This window comes from Lagopus muta, chromosome 12 (assembly GCF_023343835.1).
Source record: "Lagopus muta isolate bLagMut1 chromosome 12, bLagMut1 primary, whole genome shotgun sequence".
In the NCBI taxonomy this organism is placed as follows: domain Eukaryota; kingdom Metazoa; phylum Chordata; class Aves; order Galliformes; family Phasianidae; genus Lagopus; species Lagopus muta.
In genome coordinates this window covers 3,377,472-3,403,516 of record NC_064444.1, presented here as the reverse complement: position 1 = coordinate 3,403,516, position 26,045 = coordinate 3,377,472, and the positions used below count along the sequence as shown (strand labels likewise).

Below are 26,045 nucleotides of genomic sequence, written 5' to 3'. Positions count from 1 at the left end.
ATGTGAGTAGAAATGCAATTTTTATCTCCTTGCCCAACACTCATGAGTCTGATATATATAAAAATTCTTCTTGCAGCTCTGGTACCAATGCCAGAAAAAGAAGCATAAAAATGGGATTCAAATAGATGCCTCACAATACTGTACTTAAAAAGCTCATTCTACTTAGCTTATCATAAAGAAGGAAAAAATGTGTCTTGAGAATCAAGAGGAAGATAAAAATGCCATATCCTATAGTCTTTTAATCTGGTAGAGCAAAAGAACAGAATGATAAGAGAATAAGATAGAGGCCCAAAAAAATGCCAATATTTTTTTCAGACGGATGTGTCTTTACCCAAAGTGTTTCAGTAAAACACTTCTCAGCAAAAGCATCATGGGAGAAATGCCTGATCTTTCATAGTAGAGATTGAAAATTTAGATTAGTATAGATCAGATGCAGTTTTAGGATCTAAAGCATTTCTATTCAGCCTATCACCTTTTTTCAAAGGTAGCAAGGACAGCTTCCTTTTGGTAGTGGACAGAGCTCTAATAGCCAAATGTTTTTGGGTTATGACTGAGCATTTTGGATGGCTCTTCTGCTTCTGTAGCTCAGATAGGAAGAGAAAGAAAGGCAGTTACCCTGTACTGTGTGTGCTACCCATGTTCCCGATATGACACTGCATCTGCTGTAAATGAATCAAAGATGTATTCTATAGGCAACTTTTCCTCATGACTTCTTGTGGTATGTCAGTGTGTTACCTACTGGTTACTTTCAAAATTTCTGCAAAATCTACATTTGAAATCAGAGAATATATCATTGTGATGGTTTATTGCCACCATGCCATGCTGCTCCAAGAACAAAGGTTTCAACCAAAGAAAATATCTGTTTTGACATCACTGTCAAATGCTGTATCATTTTGTTCCACTTCAGACCTTGTACAGGCTCTTATGTAACCTTCTCCCCTCAGAACAGCCTTACAGATTCTCTTAGGTGCTATATTAAGCTACCTCCCACTCCTTTGGCTGTGTTAAATGCTTGCAGATGTTCTCTTTTTTGGGGGGCTGAGTGGCAGGACTAAAGTTTGGAGAGATAAGAATCCTTTCCCTTGTAAAGGCTATTCAAATCTTAGACACTTGAGTCCAAAAGGAGACTGACATAGGTCTGATTCATTGCTTTCTTTCAGTTTGCTTCTGTCAAAAGGGAAACAACACAATAGCTTTTCTCCACTCACAGTTGAACTGATTTTGTGCTAAGGAAAAAGAGAAGTAGAACATCCAAAAACGAGATCATGGCTGAATGACATCTGTCTTCACCCTTTGAAGGAAAATGGAGCATTTAGAAATGATTTACACTTGATTTTTATAAGAATTTAAGAAAATATGTAGGTTTGCTTGAACCTTGTGATTAAACCACTCATCTGCAGTTGACCCTGTCTTGACACCTGGATTAAAGCTGTTCAATTCCACGTTGTATTTGACACCAGATTAATTTCTGGTCCTTATTGACACAGTTATTCTTTTAAAAGGCTTGAGTATTTAAGAGGAATAATACCTACTGACAAGGAGATGGGCTTTTCTAAATTAGGGCCACTGGATGAACAGATGTGAATAGACTGATCGCAGCTGCTGCTGCAGAAAAAAGAAAGAAAAGCATTCAACAATTCTACTGGAAAGTAATGCCCATTGTAAGTACAGTCTCTTTCTATATGGCTGAAAATTTAATTCTAGAGTGCTGCCATCCAAATAATGAGGTCACGGAAAAGGATGTAGCAGCATGAGGACTGCAGTGTATAGAACTGCATCGTACTGCAGAGAGTACAATGGAATATATTGGAAGGCTGTTTTCTCACTGATGGCATTTTAGAAAGAAAATGCATTTTATATCTACAGCATTTTAACCCATTTCAGAAATGCAGTTTTTTCTATATATGAAACTATTATACTAGCTTATTCCTGAAAATGGGTGTTGCAGTGCATTAGGATTAGATCCACTATGCCATCCCATAAAGCAGATAAAAAGTATTGTTAGGTCATTTGCAGATGCTGCCAACAAAGAATGAATACTTAAGGAGGGCATTTATTTAAAGGATTGCTTTAGGAACCAAGGATGGTCAGTTCAGATCAAATATCCTTGACTGGAAAGTAACTTTTGAAGGAACATGATACTTGGCTGTTGCTGAGAAAAATGCACTGCAATTTTGGAAGTGGTCAATAAAGGCATTTTAAGTTGTGTTTGAAATTCTTTGGCTGGTTTTAGTCAGTCATCACCACATGGTTTGTGAGCTACCTACCAAGCACCGCTGTGGGAAACTGGCCTGAAGGAGACGTTTGACCATAGCCTCTGAACAACCAAAGCTGGTGTTGAAAGCAAAGTGGCATCCATTCACTGAAGTATTTCCCTCCAGGAAACCCCTCCTGAGTCAGATTGCCCCCTCCCAGCATAACCAATTTGTCTGTGAAGGGAGAACAAACACGAGCAATTTTACTCCAGACATACAACCCAAACAGGCTGCAGTGCCATGGAATCCCATCTAAAGAGTCAGCTTTGTTTCTCATCAGTCACATCTTCCAGCACATTTTCACAAAAATTATCCACAATGGTATCAAGAAAATCTCTCTCCAAAAAGGATTCATCCTTTTGCTATTAACAGACACGGAGAAAGAAAGCAAGAAACAGAAAATACGTTGGTAGAGTAAATTCAACATAAAGACACAAGTTATTTCTCCTCTCTCTGGTGAACTGTACATGAAGAAGTCATAAGTTCCTGACATTATTTAAGTGCCAATAAATTTGCTTGCATAGTTACTGCTGGATGCTCATTATAAATATTCTATATGAATAGAATATGTTTCAGCTGCATACAGTTTGTGTTTCCCAACATTTAACATCTAGATCAAGGATTCTGGAATGAACACTGACAGTTACAAATGTTCCTTCTGTTACAATTACTGTTAGGTCAGCTGTTTTGATTAAAAATTGTTTGGTAGAACATTCACAAGAAATGAAGTCTGAAATAGGACCGAACTCAATTTTGATGAAAGGCTTTTTTCCAAACTGAAATAAGTATTCAAGAGGGATGATAGAACTGAAAAGCGATCAGCATAAAACCTCACATTTTTCCTCAGTATTCTTGCTTTGAGCCCCAGAACATGCACTGAGAGGAAATCTACTAACATCCCAAAATATATTTATTGCCAAAAGACAGTCGTTCTGCACTCAACACATTTCATATATGACCACAATTATTGGTATGAATGTATCACTCTGGGAAGGAATGCTGACCTGGAATCTATGGATATTTACCACTCACTTCATCTTTTTCTTTGAACTTAAGCTTTAGATAAACAAGATTATTGCTTTTACCTACAGGGAGAACTACTACAGAGTAGTAGTTCTCAAAACTCCAAGCTCTTTCTGCTATTCCTCTTTTTGCAGCAAGTCATTTTAATGTTTCAAACTCCCCTTGAGGGCTATGTTCAGAAAAGGCTTACTTCATTACCTAGTCATTCAACAGATGATTCATCTGGGATTCACTTTAGCATCTCTAAGTCCTGGTTGTCCTTATTCCAGTGGCTTCCATTAAAATGTCAGTGATACAATGATTACAACTAAGGGTTTACCTTTACCTAAGGCTGGTGCCTGACTTAAAACCTATGAGGACTTGTAGCAGAGTAACACGGACTACTTGTGGTCTGAAGATCATGCGGATATTTCATTTCCTCCTTAAATCAAAGCTTAAGAATGCCACAGCTCTGCTCTTCCCCCTGAATTAAATAATAAATCATTGTATTTTATAATCCATCATAAATGTAAGCCACCAACCAAAATCACTTTTCATTCCAATCACTCCTTCTCCTACAAGCTAACAGTAACAGCATATTTGTGTAACCATTCATGCAGTAATCACTTCATTCTGTTTGATTTCTCTTCCCAAGTTAAAAAAAAAAAAAAAAAAGATGAAAATATCTATTCTATTCCACTTTTAATCTTCATTGTAGTCCAGTAAATAGAAATAACTAACGTAACAGAAAAGCCTAAGCAGCATCGCAACCCATTTAATGCATGTTTTTGTTCTCTCTGTTCATACTGATAGGTAATGGAGAAAAAGAAGAGTTAATAGAGCTTGTGTAATTTATTTGTATGTGGGTAGTGTATGCATGAACTTACATTAAGAATCTCATCTAAAGCCATTAATGTGAAGTTTGTATGAAATATGTGTAAAAGGCAGAACATACACCTCTAGTGAAAGTACAGTGAAAATACTGTATGGATTATAACAGGACAAGAGCTAGACAATAAGCTCCTGTTGAGCTCAAGTTATTCTCATTATGCAGGGAGCTTGTCATCTCTTTAAAAAAATCAAAGTAGAATATTTCTGGCTTCTGATAACCCGCTCAGTACAGCCTCACAGGCGAGCATTCTTTCACAAGAAGTGAATTAAGCATTAAGAACTAAGAACTCTAACAAAAGTTACTGAAAAGCAGGTAATACATACTTGTTTTACCTTTGGGAGCTTAACTGTTGGCTCTACTGGCACCCAGATCTCTATAAATTAAAAAGAGGTTGATGCTCCCCCAGTGCATCTGCTGCTGGTAGTACTGCTAATTTAGACGAGCTGGTGTTTAGATGGCATTAGATTGCATTCATGGCTTGGTCTGACTAGCATAAGACAGAGATCTAAGATCCAGGCTAATAAAACTGCTTCCCATTTCCTACTTTTGTGATTTTTGTTTTTATTTTTCACCTTGTAGAGAGCAAAAATAATAAGAAGAGCCCCAGAGACAGTACTGGTTTTCAAGTAACTGCATTCCTCAGCAATTCACAAAGGCAAATTGCTGGCTTCTTTGAATGGTGGACAAGTGACTGTTTATGATTGCTGCTGATACAGTTACTTGTTAAAAGGTAAAATAAAATAAAAAACCATACAAACTGCTTAAAGAGACGTTTCTGGAAAATTCTTGAGATGTCTAAAAATTCAAAGAAAAAAAAGGAGAAGACAAATGAGATTACTTTGACAATCCGAACTCTTATAAGGCAGAATACTGTTTCAAGCTAGTCTAAAAGTCCCTGGAAGCTCATAGAAATCTGAATGTCTAAGGCCCAAAGCGAAATGAGGACTCAATCACACGCACCATATAAAGAGGCACTGTAAAAAGACCTTGAATATCATGCATGGATCTGATCCTTTCTTCCCAAAAGGAATATATTAGAAATGGAAAAGTTTCAGAAAATGGAAACTAGACTACACAGAAACTCCCCATAAGAGGAATAATAGAATAAATCAAGACTATTCAATTTAGGAAAAGGATCATTTGGAGGAATGTGACAAAAGTGTGCCTAATTCTGAAAGGACAGAGAAGGACTGTTTAGTAACTGTTTGCTCTCTTTCCTGTAGAAGTAGGGGCATCAATGTGAAGTAAGGGCAGGCATGACCAAAATTAATGGAATGAGTAATTCCTCCCACTACAGGCAGCAGATGTAGGAAACTTGAAAAAAAATGATAAAGAAATCCACATGGACTCAAGGAAAAACTGAGGATATACCTGGAATATAAATTAATTGCTATTAGGAATTAAATTCAGCTCGATTTATGACCATACTATCAACACTAAGCAAAAAATGCATTTATTTACACAATCTACCAGCTCTACTTGGTGCTATGCCAACATCAAGCTCAGGATACCACACTCTGCAGAGTAACAGTGGTATAAATATGATAACTACTAGTTTAAACTTTATTTTTGAGGTGGTAGCAATGCCCATGACCTTGACTTGTAGAAGATGTTTGACTTCACCTACGTAAGCCTGCAGAATCCTGTTTGTGATGTTGGTTTTGACAATTCATTTACAGTCAGACTGAGACCCCGGTGATCACCTCACTTGTTCACAACCACCCCAAGGACTCCAGGCAGCTTCTTGATCATACTTTTTCAGACATTTGTAACAGCAGTGCAAGACTTATTATTAAAACTGTTAGGCAAAAGCACTGGAGCTTAGTCAGTACCATTAAAACCTTATTTGCTTCATGAATATGGAGATGCCACCCAAGGCCAAAAGCAGTTCTGGGAATTCCAAAGAATCTATCGCTTGAAGAGCTAACCTAGTATAACTACTTCATACATGAATTTCATTAGAAGTCCACCAATCAGACAGCATCTTTGTAAAGTAAACAAGCATGGATTATCATATGAGGTCTGGAGAAAAATTAAAATCAAGTTATTTTTTAAGTGAAATACAAAAAAAAACCCAACAGAATGATGAAGATAGCAACTTGACACGTGCATGATGCATCAGTATTTGCTATGAGCAATTGTTTCTCTGAAGATTAGGAGAGCTGTACCTATAGGCATGAAAGATAATTTGAGTTGAGTCACTCATAAGAAAATATTTCTTTTGCTAGAAAGAGTTGCTGTAAAGGATTTTGAATAGTCATTCAATTAGTAGTAGCCAATACATGATCTCTGATTACTAAACCAGTATTCAGCGAGCACGTTTTCAGAATAAACTTTTACAGCAAGTGTGATTAAGACTGCCCAATACTTCAAGTTTCCCTGAATCACTTCAATTAATTTTGAGCTCTGTAAAATTGGTGTGAGTGTGCAAAGCAAATTTCTACAGTCGACTCTCAATTTAATTCCTTTTATTTCCCTTGAGGCAACTCCGATTTTCCTTTCCTTCCACACTCTTACTCACTTCTCACAAAAATGACCTTCTAGCAAAGGGAAGATTCCAGTGTATTTCCCTTCAGCTTGGAAAATAAGCTGTTACCAAGGGGTACTTCATGTACTTCAATAATATTTGCACATGCTCATAATTTTTTTTTATACTAAACATTTGCTCAGTATATGGTGCTCCCTTGCTACCTCCCAAGACTCTTCTAAGTTGATTATTTCATTCTATTTTCATTCCACCTGATGTAAACAACATCAAAACTTGCTTGCATGTCTCCATAAGCCAATTGAGTCTTGGTCTTTCATCAGCTGTGGTTAACAGTAAGTTGAGAGTAGCTCAAGGCATCCTCAGTGGGAAGGCTCTGCTTGGGGAACTGCCTGCTTCAAGACAACGAACTGTCACTCTGAAAATCCTTTTCTGAGTTGTTTTCTTGCTGACTATTCAATTCTCACTGCACACAAGGGCTGATATTTAGAACGACTGCAGCTAAAACCCGTATATTTTGCTATTAAATGTTGGATATTGCTTTAACTGGACACTTTGCAAACTGACAATAAGAGGTGCATCCAGCAACAGACATTTATAGTGACGGTGCTTTATCTGCTAGCTTTAGTATGAATATACTGAAAAGTTGTACTAAGAAAACAATCTTGGTTGTGCCTGCGTCACAGCCTGGAGTGCAGCGTACAGACAGAGCAGCCAGCTGCAAACAACCTACAAGATTCCAGAAGGAGTCCAGCAAAGCTCACAGCAGGTCAGTTTACTGCGTTCCTCAGAAATACAAACTCAGAAAGAAATAGAGTTCTATGATGCATATAGATATCTCATTAAAAGAGAATTCAAGGCAAAATTAAAAGTGATGATATTCATGTCATACATCAGCTAGGAAGGGCTTCCATACATACAAACACAATAGAAGGACTACTAATTGTTTAATCTGCTCAACTGAGATGCAGACCAATGCTGCAATTCATGGGAATTGTATGCAATTTAAAACCTATCCAATTCATTTTAGATGCAAGGGCTGCTCCTAAAGTAATGCCTTCTATTAGATTATTTGGACTGCAACTTCAAGAGGCTTCAAGAAATAGGAGAGGAGAAAAATCAGAATATGTTATTTGCTGATCACTATTACAATAATATACTGAGATTAATTCAGAATAAATTCCAGGGAGTCCCAGACACTGAAAAATATTCCTACATTCTCTATTAAATAATTACTATGCTTTACCAGTTAGAAAACTCCTGTGAAACACAAACAAGAGTCTTTTTATGACCACACTGCATCCAAATTGGTTCATGCAAATAAGCCTGGTAAAAGCAGATTCATTCAGCATATGCAAATCCAGACTGCTAGTTCCAGGACTAGATTCATCTTGTATAAAATTAGGTCATTGTCTCCAATAGATGAGTGAATCTACAATGGCCAACACTTTGCAGAACAAATGACATCCTTTTCAAATTGGTTTCATTAGCCTCTTCATCCTATCTGTATCCAAGTGAAATGCTATCTAGTTTTTTAAAGGGATTCCTCTCAACTGTGAAATTCATGGAACTCGGTTTATGGAACAATATTTTCTTCTGAGTTCTGATTACAAAGTATAAAGTTAATAATCCGTAAGGCTATGAACAACCTTTGTAGTCAGTACAGAAAGCTTTTCAGTTAGCTTGCGTGAGCATTTGGGTTTAGACACTTCCAGTTCATTAAACTAATTGGATAAGCAAGAGTTCATTCTTCTGGAATAACCAGTTGCTCCAGGAAGTGTTGCTGACAATTAAGTAAGTGACACTTTTTCTTCTGAAGCATAACCAGCAAGCGTCCCAGCAAGGAGCTCTGTTCGACTAGACGCACCTTCTCAGAATAAATCACTGAATGGAGGCAAAGCCAACTGCACAGAAGTATGGTGTTTGCTCCAGCTCTTCACACATTTCCCAAATGCAAACGCACTGTGAACTTCTTCCTGACCAAAGCCAGGTGTAAGCCTGCATATTTCAATGCCATTGGGCACAGCAGGCAGGCTGCCTCCCATCTCCCCACACAGCAATAGCTGATGCTGTTTATCTGTGTTTGTCATTTCGAGAAAGGCAACTGAGGATATTTAAGCTAGGGATAAGAGAAAGCTAAAGTGATTTAGCTGGATGAGCTTGAATTTCACAGGATTACTGCTTATTTTTATTAGAAAGCTATAATATGATTCTGCTCTCTTTCTTCCCAGAAAGATCATCATGGTAACGCAGAATTATCTGCATTCTATAGAATTCCTGCAGCACAGACTCAGAGCAGCGTGGCATATTTCACTGGTTTCAGCATCCATCATACATATTTAACTATTTTCAGCATCCACCATATATAACTGTCTACTGCATTCTTGAACAACTAGAAGATTTCAGGAAAGTGAACTTTATTTTTCAGCTCTTTGCTATTTGGGAGCATAGAGAGTTCAATCAATTCCTATCATCTCCTACTACACACAAAAGAAGCCTAGATGAAGAAGAAATACGTGAGACAACAGCAATTAAAAATGTAACAGAAATGAAATAGCCACCATTTCCTATTCCACCTAAAGAAGGCTGGGTTTCTAAGCACAGTATTACAATTATCATTAGTAGAGCTGAACTGTAGCATTGCACCCTCAGAGAGATTGCCAGTCAAAGGTGTCCACTCTGTATTTAAAAAAAAGCAATGACTTGGTAACACAGATCCTAGATGGCAGACAAATGGGCAGCCACCAAACATGCTATACTCAAAGACCCTCAGCTGGCACTGGAGAAGGACCATGCAGCATATGGGAAACTGGCTGAATCTGACAGAGAGTCAATGACCCTTAGCAAAAACAGCTACTACCTTTCTGAGCAACACATGGAAAAAATGTTTTATTGTAGGCAAGAGACAGAAAAATAATAACAGGCTTTGTATTAAACAGAACGATAGATTTCTGAATATCATAGGACCTTTTTACACAGCATGTGTGAGATGGATTTGTTAGTTTGCTCTTACTCTATGGGTAAAAGCCATAAGTTGATTTCACAGATGATTCGTGATCACTTCAGTGGCAAAGGTCGTACGCCAACAGAGACTGGTAACGCAGCGTGGTCAATGGCATTCAGCCTTCTTTTGCACTGCTTTTCTGAATACTGCTTCCACATCTTTATACTGTCACATTCTGTAACTTCTGTTTTCAGTACAACTGTTGTTGTAGAACCAAACTGGAAAAGATAAAACATCTGGCCTTCTAGAAGCTCAGTGACTTAGTCTTTGGTGTAGCCATGCTGAGTACCAACTTCAGAACGTTTGAGGAAATGCTGAACAGTGCATGCTAAATAGATGTCTGTATTTTAGAATAGATTCCTTCAAATACAACAACAATTAATTCCACTCAAAGCAAGCAACACAGATTTCCATTCTAGGCTTGGGCAATCAAACAAGACGTTTGAAAGGCATGATTTTCCCAAAAGGAAGATCAGACCTTTGTCATCTCCTTCAAGCCATGTGAAAAGCCTCTATGCTAGCTCTTTTACAGCTTGATTGGTACCGCAGTGACTTAATTTGGCCGATTCCATAATTAAGAAGATACTTAGACTTGTCAGCAACAACGCAGTCAGTTTGCTCTAAGTTTAAGCTGCGTGACAAGGATGATACCAATCTTCAGGGTTCTGACTACGACACATTAATATAATTGTTAGTGCTCTGGTGTAGTTTTTTCCTCAAATTTCTTTTCTTCCATTTTTTCCTCTATCAAGACAAAACTGCATTACAAATGGCTCTTATCAATTTAATAGTCCTTAAATTAGGCTGACACAGCCTTAAATAAAGAGATATTTTGTGAAAGAAAAAAAAAAAAAGAAAACAGAAACTGTTTGTAAAACATAACACTTGTGCCCAAAGGGACGTATCATTTTCATATTTTAAATCTGAATGCATTTTAGTTATTTTGTGTTTTTGCAGCAATCAGTTCACATTATGAGAATAGGGTAGTATAATTATGGAAATTAAGTACAGATTTCAGTTGAATGAACTCATCAGATGGAATTACAGCCTTTCTAGATTGGTCGTCTGGCTTTATGTCAGATGATTTGCATAAAACATTTAGCTTAATGAGAAGTAAACAACAAGACTGCAGAATGTATTAACCCAAGGGGGTGTGAGCTGACATGTAAGAAGTATTAAGGTAGTAGCATTTTTTATTATTATTTCAAAGGCAAAACAGAAGCCTTGAGAGCAGATTAGGAACATAAAGGTAATCCTGGCTGGTACCATAATTCTTCATGACTGTTATTTTTTACCACCTACAATCATACTGTAAAATAATTTTTCAGGTTTATTTACATTTAGTTGCCTGTCTGACATAATCTAGATACCCTGTCTGATAGTGTTCACAGCTACAAACACATCTTTGTGTTCAGGAGTTGAATTTTCTTCTGGTCAGTAGTCTGAAACTTGCTCAAATTATGTTCTGGGATATCTAGGTATTTATCTGTAATCTCTGGAAAGTCTGCTTTTCATTGGGAAGTGCAATGCCATGCACTTGCATCTTTTAACTCAGAAACACTACCATCCTGAGAGCACACTGATAGCAAATCTATTCTATGCACTGAATATTAAAGGGCTCCTTCTTTCTGTTCCCATGGCAGCATCTGCTTATTGGATGGGGTTCTCCAGGAGGCCTAAGCAAAGCAAAAGATGCTTGGAAACCACCACTCATCCTGTTCAGATTTTTCAGTCTCTGTCTGTGAGCTGTGTCTTAGCATCTCCATAACACTATTCCTTCTGGATACCTTTTGTCTGATTTTAGACCACTTTTTGAAACGTTCCCCCCTTATGCTAGAAGTTGCATTTGCACTAAGAAAGTGCTAAACGAGCACCTTGTTCTCTGTCTACAGCACTGTGGGCTGAGAAGCCAAAAGAAAAAGCCTGCAGCAGAAAGCAGAATTCCTTCCCTGATATTTAAGTGATTTGTGACTTAACTAATTGTTCAACGCTGTACCTCCAACGAGAGTAAAAATGTGCACAGATGATTACAAGAGATCAAGTTAGCACATCTTAAGACATAACCACTCATCAGCTGAAAATAACCACCCTCAGTAGATGGGCAGCATTGCTTCCGAGTTGGATTGCTTGTGCTCATCAGGCCACACATGTAGAGCTTCTCCAATCCCCAGTCCCTCTGACTGCAGATCAGGCACTTGGTTACTTGAAACGTCCCCAATTAAGAATGTGCTATTCACCAACCTCACACAGGGAAGAATAAAAGTCCACAAGGACAATTTACGTCCTGTTGCTCAGTCTTGCATTTAATCTACACATGTGATCAATTCAGGGAACAGCCCAGATCAGTCAGTGAAGAGGTACTTAGAAATTCTGTGGCAAGTATTTGATTAATGTACTTCTGACTTAGAGGCATGAAATAAACTGCAGTGTTTGGTCAGGATCCTGGAGGTACAAATTTTACTGATTTTTTTTTCTCCAAAGAAAATCACCCTGAGAGACTGTCTGAATACAAGAATATAACAATCTTTCATCTAAGGCTTCTGTTATCCTTGCCTAAAAAGGACTGGTACTGGGAGAGATTGCCTTTCCCCAGTTCAAGACTGTTGGTGACAACATACAGAGAAGCAAGTTACCAATTCATTGAGATGAAAAACAGCCACACATTGCGTTTAGATTTCAAAATAAAAATTCGTGTGGCAATACGGAATGGAAAGAAAACACTCTGCTTTTGCTGCCACGTGTTCTTTCTACTGCTGAGTTCTCCTTAATGAAAAATTGGCCCTGGTTCAAAGAAGCAAGAGTAAGAGATGAGAAAGAAATAGTGCTGCAAAAAAAAAACTACTGACCCTTGAGTCTAGTTGAACACAGAAGCAGCATAAGTAGGGGGTTCCTTAAAGAGTATGTATGACTCCATGAGATTATGGCTTGCTGCACTTACAGAAACAACGTGGAACAGAAAACTTTGGTGTGCTAGATGAATGCAGATCCAACTAGAAAAGATGAGCTGTAGCAAATTAAAGGCTGCCAGGTGAGTAGCCACACAGCCAGCATGAGGAAAACAGGATTGCTGCTCGTTTCAGGAATGTGTCACATAGAGCCTTTGGGATCCGACCTGCAGCAACTCCAATCAGTGGGAATTTTGCTAGCTATATAGCTGACTCGGTCCTCCATTTTGAAGTCAGAACATGCGCCATTACCACGAACACCCTGGAGGCTGTCTCATCCAAGTAGTGTTCTAGTGAAAACCACCAGAAAGAAATCAGTATCAAACCTACAGTGGTCTCTTTAGAGAAGAGAGAAAAACTCCCCTGCTGTTCAACGTGTGCCCATTTTCACCTCCTGGTAACTGATTTTCAGAGCCAACCCACTTGCCTACGCTCCACAGCAGTTCTGCTCACAATGAGAAAATGCCAGCTTCTGTCCCACAAGGAATTCTCCTTCAGGGACAAAATTCCCCCATACAGCCTCAGTACAAAAACCACTTTGGGATTCTTGGGGGTGAATAATGCTACAACGGGACTCCTGGACTTGTATAATTTAAACGTGTGAGGAAAACAGGTGTCCTTTCTGTTACCAGAGATAATGATGTGCCTTTCATACAGCTGGAGTAAATCAGAGGCAAAGCCAGGTCTCTTTGTATTTGTAATTCAGCTGAATAACAGTTTATTTCTCTTTCCCTTGGTTTATGCTCTGCTATAAATCTGTACAAGGCCCATAGCTCAACCGTCAACTAAATAAAGTGATACTTCTTGCTTAATAAACACATTCTACCTATTGATCACAAAACGCTTTCCAAAGTTAAATAAGCATGGACAATGTGAAAATGTGATGGGGGAAAAAAAAACAGATCCAATTATTTAAGAATATAAAATGAAGTTGAATCAGCATATAGATACCTAAGCATAAAACACAGTCACGCTCCCTCTCCCTGTCACTGAGGACTGTACATCCCAGAGGTAACAATTTTTACTCAAAATTTCATAGAGTACCTCAAAATTGTATCTCATAGCATACGGTGCAGAATCATCCTTAAAAAAAGAAAAAAAACACCTAGGATTTCTTGGGATTTCTTGCTTCTAGCTCAGGCTGAACAGCTTACAGTCATGATTACAAATAATATTCAGCAAAACTGTGGGCTCAGCAGAACCTGGCAGCAAAACAGCCTCTGCCTACAGAGAAGGTGATGATGCTGCTCACCAGTTGACGGGCAGAAGTTTATCCCTTTGAGAAACATCATGTCCTAAGTCCCCCTGAGTCTCTAACACCATCCTAACTGATGTTACCATGAAAGATTTCAAGCCACTGCCCTACGAACAGCTCCCATTAATAACTCAGCACTATAAGAAATTAGATATCTGTCAATGGTTCCCTTGATTCTATCAACACGTGATCTCCCCTGACAGTTTTTATGAGAGTCAATCTGATATGTTTTCCCAGAACACCAATATTGTAGGGACTGGGGAAGGATCTGAAAGAGGAGATCTCAGAGGAGAAAAGATTGTCAGGAAAGGAATACCCACCAACTGTTCCATTAAAGCTGGCCCCTGAGCAGAGAGAAATTAAAGACTCATTAAGGCAGAAACAGAACACTAGAAAACAAAGTCCAGCAATTATAGAATTCAGCTGAATATAGTTTGGGGAGGTTTGGGGAGGTAATTTAAAGATTATGAACAATGCTCGAACTGTTTACTGCATGTGGCCCCAAATCACTCGTCCAATAAATCAGTGCCAGAGCTCCTGATGCCTCCGCTAGTGCCTTGTCCATCTGCATTCCTTTCACTACAAATCCCTGTTACTACCTACCACTCTCACCAATCCTGCAGCAGAGTTGTACAGAGGGAGGAAAATGCCCTGCCCTTTTAGGAACCAAGAAAGCAATGAGGAAACTATAAGCTTTCAGAACCATGAAAACAAAAGCCAAACCAAAACCTGATCACTCCAGATCCTCCTAACCTGCCCTGGGTCATGGGGCTGTTTTACATTTTCACCTTCTCCTTACAAGAAGAGATCCAAGACTCCTTGCACTCCGTGAGCTATCTGCTCATACTGCACAGTGCTGTGATGCCCTATTCTTAAAGCAGGAAAACAACAGCATTACAAGGTGCTTGCTTTGTATTTGGAAAATTAGCTGATAACTGATATTCTGAAAAGCATTTTTACACCATGTTCTCTGTCCCAAGAATATAGTGGCAATTAAACTAACAATTTGTGCTCATTCAAAAAATTTGCTGCGCATTCCACAACTTCTGTCACATTTTAGATTATGTCTCTTATGCCATAAACTCACAAAAAAGGAACATTTGTAAACACAAATCCTTGTTTGATGCCATCCAAGAGTGCAGAAAAGAAGTTGTGGTTGGAATTGAAAGCACTACTAGCGTATCAAAAGCTGTTGAAAACTATGAAAATAATATTTAGATTTAGGTAGCAACTGCCACTCCTACACATCAAGAAAAAGTGGCATTTCTGAATGGTGTCGTTGCAGCCAAGAAAAAAAAGAAAGAAACCCACTTTCAGATCACCTTTCTCAAAGTTTTTTTCCCTGGGTGCTCTGACATCAGAGTACCTCTGATTTGCCTCCCAACAGCAACCTCTGTGCTGCAGTTTGCACATCACAAAATGGAGCTGGTCAAACTAGGCCCAGGCTGGCACAAAAGGTGACATTTGGGGCTCTTGCCTATAACTGAATCTATTCTGAGTTATTCCCTTCGTATATAAATCCCACCTGCAGACACACTTCTATTTCTCTGTTCATTAATTTATTTGGGGAGGGTGGTGCCAAGCGTTAAAAGCATACAGGAAAACAGGCATACTTTTCCTCTTTGAGGTTCCTTAACAGTGCTGTGAGGTTTGTAAAGATGTTGGGAAAGACCTGTTGATTGCATCTGTTTGTAATTGCTAGTTGTGGAAAGTGAATATGCAGCATGTATTTATTGAATTCTGCTCTGAATTTGAGTGGGGTACTGCTGCTGCTTAATTGAGGACTCCAGTAGGCATCTGACAACACGTTTGTGTTTTTTTTTGGTCTCATTCCAGAAAAAATAAATACAATTTATTTAATGTTCAACAGTACACTGACATTTCCTCAGCTGAAGCACATATTTTCTAAAAAATATTACTTCAACAACAGTGCTGCTCAGTGAAGTTTAAAAGGGCTGCAGGAAGAACCAGCAGCAGCAGAGATAGGGAGACTAAAAATGCAGGTATTGAAATAAGAAATTCTTCTCTGCCTTATGGCACCCCCTCAGATCTATTCCATAATATATATCCAAGGTGTAGTTAAAGAGGTATTTACCACATCTGCAGTCATTCACACTAGTTTAAAAGGAGTTTCCACAAAGGGCACCTTAGGGCACTGTTTAGAGCTATTGACAAATCTCCTGATTAAATGCATTACCACATCCCACACGTGACTGCACAAGTATTATATCTTTGACAAGAAAGGAGACATGAAGCCTAATTGAGTTCAATTTAGCAGGGCTGTAGAACAAGCCAGATACCACGGAAATTCTGCATTTTACAGTAGTACTGTAGCAGTTTTTTTAACAGCAGCTGGAAATCATTTCCACACTTCTGACTTAACAAAAGAAAACACAGCCAGGCCTCCCAACTATAATTAAATTGGTATTCATTGTTCAGCAATAAAGCATTCTAAAGCAAAATCTCTTGCAGAGGCTCTCTGCTCTTTTGTTTCAGCTTGCAAAAGGCCGGGACAGTTGGAAGATAAGCAAACATCCCTTCACAAATAGGAAATAAGCATGCATTTCTGCTGAAGATGGGAGAAGCAGTAGCATAGCAATGCAAATACTGAAGTGTTTACAAATATTTCAGAGGGATGCTCTGAATTTTGGGAGAGGTATAAACTCCTTTGCTTTTAAGGATCTAACCCAAAGCCCACTGAAATACATGCCAAGAACAGTAACTTCATGTGTATGGAGTTTGAGAACATCCCATATGAGCTGTTATCACCTACATCACCCAAACTATAGGACCACGAGCCCATAACAACTGTTAGACTTCTGTATCGTACATGGGAAAGTTGAATTTACAGAAGCCTCTGTGAGCCAGGAGCACAACACCCTCTAGCTTCTAACATCACCCTGCTTACACCTTCAAATCACAGAAATGAAATCCAGCAGAACTGTTGCAGGAAACAAATCCCCAGCAGCATCAGAGTACACAGAAAAACACAGCTGAGAGGGAGTTTATTTGTTTTCAAAATCATTCCTAACCCAAATAGGGTTTAAAAAAAAAGTGCATATCTGCATGAGCAGAAATCTGCCATACAGATGGCTCTGTATTGCTGCAGTTTCTTGACCTCTAACACTGAAATTCTGGAATGCCAGTGACAGAGCCACTAAATGCCACGTGTGCAGCACTGTTATTTGCACTGCACCAAGTTTGCTTGCCTTAGCAAAGCAGAAGTTTTAACCATTTATGTAAACATACGATGTAGCACTTGATGGCATATTAGTGAAGTATTGATTGCTGTTTGAGACTCGTGTTTATGCATTTTGTGCATAAGTTGTAGCAAAGACCAAAGGACAGTGATATCAACATACATCCATATAAACAAGAGTTATTTTGCAATGGTTCCATCTCCACAATTATTTTATGCAGTTCCATGGAAATAAAAGCAGTAAACTAGTTAAATTATCCTCTAAAGACCAGCAAAAACAATCCCGATTTTAAGTTAGGATTTAAATGCTTGCTTCACAACACAAGCATCAGCCAAACAGCCTTTCTCAAATCTTTTGTATTGTCAAAGTATTTTGGCTCAATATGAATGCACAACAAGTGGCTCTTGAGACACAGGCAGAGGCATCTGTTATGCAGCATGTTGCATCCAAAAGCCACCTGTGTGTTCGTAGATAATGTGAAGTATTCACATGTCAGAATGGATCCTTTGTGGGGTTTTTTTTGAAGTTATATCTAAATAAATTTCTCCTGCCAAGTACATTTGATGGGATTTCCAATCAAACCATAACATGATTTTTCTGAGCCCCTATTAACTCAGCTGCCTTGATGTGTGTTTTTCATATGCTTATCTGCTTTGATTTGCATCACTGTTACTTTCTGCCTCTGGCTTCATCCAAGCTTTCTTATTATGCTGACTCCCTCACTGTCAAACAGTCTTTACCCTCCACTCCTCTCAGGCTCACCTCCGAACTGGACCAGAATTCAGGTGGAGGGTATTCAATGCTGATGCTGCTTTCCACGTTGGCTTTGCAGCACCGCTTAGAAGCCAAAAATACAACTAAAGAAGCCAATTCTTTCACATGGCAGCTGAAATTACGGTCACCTTTCACCAGATTTATTAACAGTATTAGAAGAGTTAAGAGAATAAGACCTCCAAAAATCTGGCTGTCAGGGCAGAATTCAGTAGCTGCCCTTAGGTCTCTAACAAAATAACAGCAACACTGGTAAAATTACCCAAGACTTTGGGCAGGGAGCAGGAATTGCAAAGCAGTGCTGAGGACAACACAGCCTGTTTGCTCCATGAAAGCGTTTCAAGTTCTCAAAATGTTTATATCCACAGACACAACATAACCAAAGCAAGGCAGGTTGTTTTGGTGTGCAAATATGCTTATAAATTAAGCACATACGAATAAAGCCTTGTATTCTGTCAGTGCAATTACCTACTGTCCTCACAATTAGAGGGGTTCTGGCCAATTAAACAGGCAAAGCAGTGCCCTGACAGATGCCCCATTTCCTTCTGTGACAGGGTTAATACACTAATGAAAGTCTACCTGAGGTCTGAGGCTTTGTTCCCATCAAAACTAGTAAATATATTCCCAGGAAACGTTTCTGGTTCAAGAGCAGTACTTTTTTCTTCCCCACTACAAAATTCCTAACAGGTTGTCCTGCTGAAGAAAACATGGATAACAATGCTGTCAGCAGCAATGTGAGCAAGAATACAGAAACTCTGGTCAGCCTTAGAGTATAAGCTCTGCATCCATTATAACAAGGACTTCAGGGCTTGCATTCAATAAAAATACCACAATGATTTAATGAACTCTGAGACATATTCTGGGTGCAGACGTTGGACTACAAACACAAAAGGCTGAAATCCTGTTTCGTTGCTAACAAGGTACAGCCTTGTGTCAAAGCTCATCCATACTGCCAGCCAGCATGCCCCAGTTCAGTGTAAAGGGCAATTTCCAACCAGAGCCATTTGGGTTCTGTGCTGACACTATTAAAAGCGATGCCAACGGCAATAACGCTTTTCATACAGTGGACACCTGTATGCTTGGAATGGGATAGAGAACATCAGCTCATTTCATTTTGGCTTCCCAACGGCTGCAGGTGGCAAAGCTATTTGCTTTTTAACAGCAAAGAATGGGCTCCAAGCAAAAAGGAAAAGGTTCTGTTACCTCACAGCCCTCTTCTGTCCCTTCATATACGCTCATTTAGAATTCAGTAAGACCCAGATGTAAAGTGAAATTTACTCCCCAGAAAGAAAAATATCCAGAGTGACTTTATACAATTTTGGAAAAATTCCCAAGCCACAGAAATCAAGGACACTGCATTGTGTGGCATGCCTACCATTTGTCACAGCACAGTCACCAAAGGCACGGCACTAAATTGAGCAGACACTTCTATGGAGCATTCCTGCTTTTATAGCGAAACCAAATGCTAAAAGCAAGGCCAGAATCCAAGTTCTGGTTTACATTCAGATGCAAGTTCACAAAGATCACTTAAAAACCATGCTGTAATGAATTTGTTTCATTATCAGGTTGTCTTACATTTCTTTAAAATAAAATACAGGTGAATCCTCTGTAAGTGGAATGGGAGCGAATGAACATAGCTGGATTCAGACAGGCAGCTAAGCATGCTTTGGGGGTTTCAAGGATGGTAGACAGATCTGCAGCATAGCTGGGAGCCTGTGGTTCATTCTAAGAATGCAAAGAGCAGATAATCAGGCCCCAGAGAGAGAGAGGGGGAAAGCATGTCTCAAGCCACAGGGAACTGGGTTTGCTGCAACTCAAACTCATTGACTGAACACAAACCAAGCTTGGAGGCAGGAGCCCACCTTGTTGGACGCTGTGGACAAAGAAGCCATCCAGTTTTCCCTGCATATTTTGAAAGGAAACAAGCTGCTTTTAACTACATATGAATTTGAAAAAAAAAAAAAAAAAGTGATTTGTGAAACACTTCCAGATCAGAAAATAAATACTATTTCCAAGGGAAGAAAAACAAAGGAAATTGAGTGGTAGGAATAAGAAAGTACACAACATCACTGTACAGTTATTTTCTATGAATGGTTTTGCACAATATTCAAAAAAGGGTTTGTGAAAAATCAGGATGCTTTCCTGAGTCCAGGTCATTTCCCTACACACAACCTTACCCAACAGCTCTGCACACCAGATTTTTAGTTTGTGATGCACAGAGCAAATCGAAACAAGCAGACTGAATGTAACAGAAATTCATTTTTGTCAGTAAAGGAAGCAACTACGAACTGCAAGAATTCCACCAGGACAAGCAAGGCTCTAGCTACCAACACTGACCTCAGGTTTCCAATGAACCTGATGGTCAAAGACTATTTATTCCCCACTGTATTTGCAGACAGCTGCACATGGAAGAAAACAGTCTGGGAGAAGTGTCTGCAGTAAGACCTGGGAAAGCAGAAGAGAGCAAGGAGACAAAGCAAACCCAGTATGTTCCATCTTGGTACTGATGGATAAAGCTGTAGCTATAAAGGAAGACTCAAGAACGTAGACGGACATCAGCAGATGCAGAAGAATATGATGAAGGAATCACCTCGCTATTGACACACAGGTAAGATACAAAGGTCCACTTCTAACAGAGCACTGAAGCAGGATGCAAAGTCACCTACCAGCCCTAAACCAATAACTTTATGCTGTGCCCTCACAAAGCCCAGGACAAAGCCTCACCTCTCTGGTGGGATCCTGAAGCGCAGATGCTTCTCTGCGCAGAAGTAATGCAGCAGCACTGACCTACAGTCAGATTCTCCAGTTCTGAGTTCTTCCTCCTTGCTTCGCACAGGCCAGACAAAATGGTCTTTTTTTTAAGCTGCATATCTTTAAAGTACCCTTATTTTTAAATAGGAGGCATTTTTAGCTTCATCTCTGTCATTTAATGAAGCCAAGTTTTCCTAGAAATATGCCCCTAATGAATAGAAAAATCAATCCTTGCTACAGAAGTTGATATGAAATATGAAAAAATGCATTATTTTTATTCCTATTATTATTTAATCTTACTTAGGCTTTAAAAATGACTTTTCTCCTGCCTTACACAATGCACAACTGCACTGTTGATCTTGTTATACCTAAATCAGCAGCATTCTCAAGCAGGTGTTACATTCAGGAGACAACACACTGTAAGCAATTAGAGAATTTTATGTAAATACATAATTTTGCCTGAGAAAAACAAAGTTCTTTGGTGTGATTAAGCATCATTTCAAAATTTCATGTTAAAAAAGGTAAGTCAAGTCAAGTCATCAACTGCTTGATGCAGGATTTGAAGATGCACTTCCCTGCAGGACAGGCCCAAGGAACATACTGTGTGTCTGTATGGCCAGTGGATCTTTAGGTCTGAGCATGCTGTAGGGTTTTGCAATCTTCATTCCCAAGACACTCTGATTTAGAGGAGCTCATGAACCAGATCACGCTTGCCCACTAGTGTTCCTGAGCAAGTTTGTACATCTGCAGCACACACACACTCTTGGAAAAGTTCTGCTGGCTCAAGATAAAGGAGGCTGTGATAGGAAGTGTGAGCAAACAGGAAGAACAAAAGCAAATGGGGACAGCTTTGGCTGAAAGTTCACTGATGTTAAAACTGAGCACAAGTACAGAGCTATTTTTCCAGGTAGATTTCTCCCTGGAGTTTTGCCCTTTCCAGTGATTTAAAAAGCTCTCCATCTCAGAATATCTCAAGGGGTGCAGAACCACAGCCCCTAAGGAAGCTGCACGCACACAGTGCCCACCCATGGATTTCAATGCCCACACATCTGACTTTATAGACAGTGTGAAAAGCGGGAAACTTGTGAACTCTGGAAGACTTTGGCACTCAGCTGCACACCTATGAGGGTGCACAGGATTATCCTCACTTTACTACTGGACAAACAAATGCAAAAGGCAACAAGGATCATTCTCTCCTCCTAACTGTGGGTATCCACTGCTTCCAGAGGAAGGAAAACATCCATACTGATCAATCTCTACCAAATAATACTGATCTAATCTCTGTCAAATAAACACAGGAAGCACAATGAAATAGAAGTGGTCATTTCTATTGCTACCACTAGGTTTAGTAGCTTCACAAGCTGCCACTTAAATTAGACCCTGGAAGCTCCAAATGGGTGAAATCTCATACCTAGAATCCTACACCAAATGAGTGGGAATGGCAGAACTTTTTTCATCCCAGTGTTTATTGGCATTACCTGTTACACCTTCCATTAGGGCTGACTTTTCCTTCTCTCTAAAGAAGGAAGTCCGTTATCCTCTTGATTGTTACAGTTAGCATTAGCAACCACATTGTAACTACAGTAACTGTGACCCTAACCAAAGCAGTGGATTTGCATTAGAAGAGCCCCCCTAACCAATACAACCAGCTCAATGGAGGAGAAAGTTCTCCAAATCAGCTTTATTTATCTTCAGGGCATGTGAAACACCAACGTTTCCCTCTCTTTACCTGTCTTACAGATATGCTTGCTTCTCTGAAAGGACTGAGAGAAGTTGAGCTTCAAGAAATGAAGGTTCCCCAATGGGAAAGCATGAGATATGGTATTAGATTAATTTTAGATGACATTTCAAGATTCTAGTTACTTTATGGGGTTTCTTTCTTGTTGTTTTTCTTTTTTTGTTAGTTTTTGTTGTTGTTGAGTCTGTCAGGCAGAGCAAGTTAGCTGGGACTGTTGCATACTACTGCAGCTGAAGTATCTTTGGTACCTGACCTCATTCATTTGACCTTAGCTTGGGTGTCTTTACTGTACCACGCTTTGCAATTCAAATATGCCCTGACTTGATTACACAGAAGCTGTTCTGCAAAAATATTCACTGACCTCGCTAACAACAGGAACTGCTCTTCTTTGCTAAGGGCACAAAAACAAAGTATTTTTGTATTTCTTCAGACACTTTGCAAGGAAATACAAGTAAATCTTTAGTAATTTAGGAGCAGACCTAATTTTAAGAGTCTCAGACATTCACACCTTCCCTCTGCAACCACTGCATCAAGCTCCAGCTGTGCTTTGAAGAGCATTTAGCAACGTCATGTTACTTGATGTGGCCAACCCCATATTTATACCTGCCATGCAAACAAGCACTGCCAAGTATGTCATGTGCACATTTATCAAAACCAGCAGACAAATCTGAAGAACTACAAACTCTGAACCTTGGTGGAAGAGCTACACTCTGCTTTCACTTCAGAGCCGTGATTTTGCCTCGCCTTCAGAGATTACTGTGTAGCACATGATTAATAGCATACAGCAAATTAATATTTAAGAATTCAGCACCGAGAGGTAATTACTCAGCTAGCACAGGCTCACATTATTGATGCTTGGCTCCTTAAGAGATTTTTTTGGAGTACCTATAAACTAAATTAAGACGTTTAAAACATTATGGTATTACACATCATTACTTTTCCTGATCTGCATATTTTAGCAATTGTTTATGTTATGTAGCATGAAGAACTGTTTCTTCCAAGTTATTTCTAATAAAAGCTTGGACTCCATTATGTACCTGCAGCTTCTGATAAAAAAGGAAGTCAGTGCTGCAGCAAAGGGTTGCAGGCAAATGTAAGAGTACTTCCTTCATAGCTTCTAAAAACGTACAATGAAACATTATCTCTCCAAAGTTCCAGATCTCCTGTGACCACAGTGCCCATTTCACCTCACTTTCACTCTTTAGAAAAGATCAGAAAGGATCTGTGGGGTTTTATATGCCAAGCCACATGACACATCCCAGGATCAGGGCACCACTAGCCTCAGTTTTAGTCAGACTGATTTGGCAAGTTGCACCATCTGAGGGGGACCAGACTTCACCTTACTAGGACACAAACGCAAGGAGCTGTTACCTGCCATGAAACTGCAGCTGATGCACAAAGCTGTACTCCTCACCCCAGTAACACAACCAATCATAAGACCATAGACTTGTTTTCTATTCCATTTTTAGAGACTGTCTAAAAGGATAGAGTCTCATTAAACTTGTAGCTACAGCGCATTCAATAGCCAGTGTCCAACATAAAGAATGAGAGCTATCACAGTATCATATCATAGTATGGTTTGGGTTGGAAGGGACCCCAGTGATCATGAAGCTCCAACCCCCCTGTGCCATGCAGGGCCACCAACCTCCCCATTTCACAGCAGCCCAGGCTGCCCAGGGCCCCATCCAACCTGGCCTTGAACACCTCCAGGGATGGACGGGGCATCACAGCCTCTCTGGGCAGCTATGGTTAAATATCATTACTCCTCTGGCAGAAAGCAAAAAATTATAACGATGAAAAACACCTTCGTAGAAAAACTTCAAGAACTATGCCTACATTTTGTCTCCTCTCTCTTCCCCTCCGTCCCCTGCCCAGTCAAATCTTCAAAACGTTCAAGATAAAAATTCCACAGACTCTTCCAGCCCCTGCTCTAATGCTTAATGCTTAATCATGTGCTTCACACATATGAAGAGCTTTTTCTTCATATTCACTCAGTTTTATTGGTGGTTTTTTTTTGTTAAAACTTACAATTGCTGCATCTAGCCTTTTTGCTGAGCCCTTACGCAAAGCCTGTAGCCCTCATTTGTTTATAATTGCCCCTTATGTATCAGAAGGCTGTAGTAAGAGTTCCCTCAGTCTTGCCTTCTCAAGGCTAAACAAACCCAGTTTTGCCACTGACTACTTGTTTTATGCTCCAGCTCCTTTCTGAATTACATATTATTCAGAAGGGATTTGATCCCCCCAGTTAATAAATTTTTGGGGGGGGAACATACATTACTTGCACGCATGGCTGCTTGCCTGTAATGCAAGAGTTTAAAAACAGAATGTTAAGTGGCTTTGAATATACCAAGAGCCAAAGAAAAAGAACTCTCCTATGTATTTGATATAGTTTTTCTATGAAGAACTGGCAGTATACAGCAGATCAATATAAATTTTTGCAAGAGGCCGCTGACAATTAGAACTGCATTTGGAATTCTCCACACAGACCATCGTATGGTGAATCAAAACTGCACAGACACTGGTCATAGTTGAATGAGAGAATTAGGATCCTGAGGGCCTTACGTGAAGTGGTCTTGGGTTACAGCCAGGTAGAGCAGGAATCACATTTGGACTGATGCCACAGGACAAAAGAATGGCACAAAAATAATTACACCGACAATATTTTGCTGTATTAAGCAACAAAGAAATGATTTTGAGCATATAATGTCCATTCACTTGTAACTGGTCCAAATGGGATCTCATTCTTCATAAAAAGGGCTTAGAGGAGGGCCTGACAAATTGTCATCTTTGTGCTGTACCTACATATGTTCCACAGCATACAGGGGTATAATCTTAAATTAATGTATTTTATAACTCGAGCAAAACTCATCTAGTTCTGTGGTGTAGAACTGAACGGCTGCACTTGGCAGGCATCTCTGAGCATTTAAGACCTCTCTTTACAGGCAAAATAACAAGACTCATCAACCCCATATTGTGCTCTTCACTAAAAAACAAAGCAACAAAAAAAACTGAAATTGGAAATAACATCTGTGAAGTAGCCTTCCACTAAACAAAGAGCCTTAATTGATCTTGTTAAATTTTACCTGAATAAATGTGCCACCAGTAATTCAACTGGACTCTCTTCCTCTGCTACCAGTTCTCACTCAGCCTATCAGCTTGACAAGTACTGGTTTATTCTATGCCCTGGGGTTTTACTAAGAAAGTTGCTGTGTTGTCATGAAGCTTCATAATTATGTGTGAGCACCAGGAGAAAAACTGGTAAGATTGCAAGAGACACCTACGCTTGACACTGTTGTCCAAATGAAAAGGCAAAGATGTGTAGATCTGCGCTAGAAGGCTGCATGAGACAAAACAGGGTTCACTGGGGAGAGGTGGAGGAGCTGTAGGACAGTCTGGTGTATAACAGAGCCATCTACTGGAAGGCTGCTGCTGTGAACCTCTCTACCTCATTCACCTGCCCTCAGCCTCCTCAAATTAATCCAGCATTTACACCTGGCTCTTATTTGCTGTTCTTTCTTGTGCAGCAAGGCACAGGTGAACACTAAATCTCGGTTGCTAATGGCCACACAAATCTAGAACAGGAAACAGTCCCTGTGTTTAAGCTGGGCTTACATAGGAATAAAGTTGCATGTCTTCTGCAAACTGTAGTTTGCTCCGGTAGAGATCCACACTCCAGTTTTGTTGGAGAAAAGGACGTCAAAGCAGAAGAAATGTGCTGTTTTGCAAGACTCTTCCTTTGTTTGTACA

General features: G+C 39.5%; 1 long non-coding RNA gene across 4 annotated transcripts in view; it reads right to left on the bottom strand.

The window, feature by feature from the left end:
* The window catches only part of LOC125699054 (uncharacterized), a 124,076-nt gene that overhangs the window by 94,474 nt on the left and 3,557 nt on the right, over window positions 1-26,045 (bottom strand). Inside the window, exon 4 of one of the 4 annotated variants that reach the window (XR_007379417.1) lies at window positions 9,496-9,856. The exons of 2 other annotated variants lie outside the window; for them this stretch is intronic. This is a non-coding gene — a long non-coding RNA (uncharacterized LOC125699054). Of the gene's footprint in view, window positions 1-9,495; window positions 9,857-10,006; window positions 12,874-26,045 lie in introns of those variants that run through there. One more of the 4 variants, XR_007379419.1, reaches the window with a different exon arrangement.